The 2500-nt window shown below is 57.0% G+C and overlaps 1 pseudogene; it reads left to right on the top strand.

Moving 5' to 3' along the window:
• The window catches only part of LOC148935183 (large subunit ribosomal RNA), an 8418-nt pseudogene that overhangs the window by 3966 nt on the left and 1952 nt on the right, over positions 1-2500 (top strand).

The raw sequence follows: 2500 nt of genomic DNA, 5'->3' as shown, positions 1-2500 counted from the left end.
ACATCTGCAACAGAGATTCCCTCATAGGACACTCGAAGCCATCAAAGGTAAGCGTCGACAAGAGGCTTATCGAGCGATGGTTAGAGAGTTCTGCCATGATGTCCATCCGCTTGCGGAGGACGATGAGGGCACGGGGACCGGTGAGGCGATGATAGGAGCCGCCGGTGTCCCAACGACCATAGAGACGCTAGTTGATACTGTTGAGCAATCATGTGCACGTCAACCGGTACCTCAGCAAAGCTCTGAGAGACTCCGGGAGCATATCGGCGGACTCATCTCTAAGAATGAGTCGCTCCGGAGTTTCGAGGTTGACACTCTCCTAGGCATAGCGAGAGATGCTCTTGTGGGGGAGGTGGACCTTCATGCCATCGAGAGATGGCTGGAGAGAATCTTCCCGCCGCCGAGTGTGCACCCTCCACGGCGCGAACCGACTAGAGAGCGCAAGCATCCTAAGAAGCGAGAGAATAGAGAGCAAAGGAGGAAACGGGAGTATGCGATAGTGCAAACCCTGTATAAGAAGAACCTTAAGTCCTGCTTGTCGCGCATACTCGAAGACGGCTCTGAGCGTACGCGTCCGTCCGCTGTCGAATTCTGCGATTACTGGCGTCCCCTTATGGAGGCGTCCAGTGTTGCGAATGGTGATATGACGGGGCTGCGTGAGCTGTACGGAGAGGCGACACAGGAGGCGGGTGCCAGCCGGAGCCATCCATCGAGAGGCATCCATCTGGAGGGCCTCGGTGAGGGCGCCGCCGCGAACCCAGGTTTAGCGGCGGATAAGACCTCGCTCTGGGATCCTATTCTAGCGACCGAGGTTGCGAGGATCTCCGTAAGGAATGGCACCGCGCCCGGATTGGATGGCATTACGCCGAGGGCTTGGAACGCAGTTCCAGTGAGCCTTCGCGCGCTTGTCTTCAATCTGCTGCTCTTGGCAGAGACGGCACCCTTGTCGATCACCACGACTAGAACGGTGTTTCTAGAAAAGGGCGGGATGTCCGATAGGCCTGGGCCGTCGGAATATCGACCCCTGAGTATAGGCTCCGTGATCATAAGACATCTGCATAAGATCCTGGCAAAACGTCTGGCGGCCCTTGACATCTTCGACGCCCGCCAAAGGGGTTTCCGGCCGGTGGACGGGGTCTGTGAGAATATCACAGTTCTCTCCTCCGTGCTCGGCGACGCCCGGAGACGGTGTAAGTCGTTGCATGTCGCATGCGTGGACCTGTCGAAAGCCTTCGACACGGTGTCACACGCTGCGATCCATCGCACCCTCGAGGAGCTTGGTCTCCCGAGGGAATTCCGCGATTACGTCAGGGCCATATACGCAGAGGCACGAACTGTGTTACAGCCGACTGGACGCCAAAGGATGTCGCCCATTCACGTGGGACGTGGTGTGAGGCAGGGTGATCCGCTGTCGCCCCTACTGTTCAATCTGGTCGTAGATCGGGCACTGGGAATTCTCTCGGAGGATGTGGGTTATAGACTGGAATCGAGGCTGATCAACGCATTAGGCTACGCAGACGACATTGTGCTCCTGTCCTCTACCAAGATCGGACTGCAGGAGAATTTGACGCGGCTTCATGCCGCCTTTTTGCAAAATGGGCTCACGATAAACGCAAATAAAACCGGCGTGCTCTCAATGGTAGCGTCTGGCAGAGACAAGAAGGTGAAGATTGACATGACACCTTACTTCACCGTGGGGGGAGCGCTGATACCGCAGAGATCCCCAGTCGATGTCTGGACCTATTTAGGGGGCATGTATCAAGGTGCTAGGGAATACGCGAGCGTCCCTCCTCTAGCCAACTCCATCAGGCATATAACAAAAGCACCTCTGAAGCCGCAACAGCGGCTGAGGTTGCTCAGGGATTGTCTCCTACCTCGGTATTATCACCGATGGATCATAGGGACAATCACCTCAAAGATATTAAAGGAGATGGACGTGCTGCTACGTGCTGCGGTGCGTCGGTGGCTGCGATTGCCCCATGATGTGCCTGCTGGCTACTTCCATGCGCCGATACAGAGTGGCGGGCTTGGCATGCCTCTGCTCAAAACCTTTATCCCTATTCTGAAACATAACCGACTGCAGCGGTGGTGCCGGAGTACTCTGCCCGCGGCGTGCGCCGCTGCCGAAACCACATACGTGGCTAGGCAGATGGTATGGTGTGACAACCAGATGCGCGTCCGTGGAAACAGAGTCACCACAACCGCCGAGCTCAGGCAGCAATGCGCTGCATGGTTGTGCGAGTCGTGCGATGGGGGCGGACTCAGGGAGGTCGGTTCGTCCAAACTGAGTTCGCATTGGGTCTCAGCTGGTGCTGATGCCATACCCGGAGCCGACTACGTGCATTATCACCACGTACGGATTAACAGCCTTCCGTCAAGAGCGAGGGTCTCCCGAGGTCGTGATGGGCGCAATGTTCGCTGTCGCGCGGGTTGTCCCGATACGGAGACGCCAGCGCACTGCGTTCAGCGTTGCTTCAGAACGCACGGAGGGAGAATCCTG

The sequence above is a fragment of the Pogonomyrmex barbatus genome, unplaced genomic scaffold (assembly GCF_055798465.1).
Source record: "Pogonomyrmex barbatus isolate J1 unplaced genomic scaffold, ASM5579846v1 scaffold55, whole genome shotgun sequence".
NCBI classification, from domain to species: domain Eukaryota; kingdom Metazoa; phylum Arthropoda; class Insecta; order Hymenoptera; family Formicidae; genus Pogonomyrmex; species Pogonomyrmex barbatus.
This window is presented reverse-complemented; position numbering and strand designations above follow the sequence as displayed.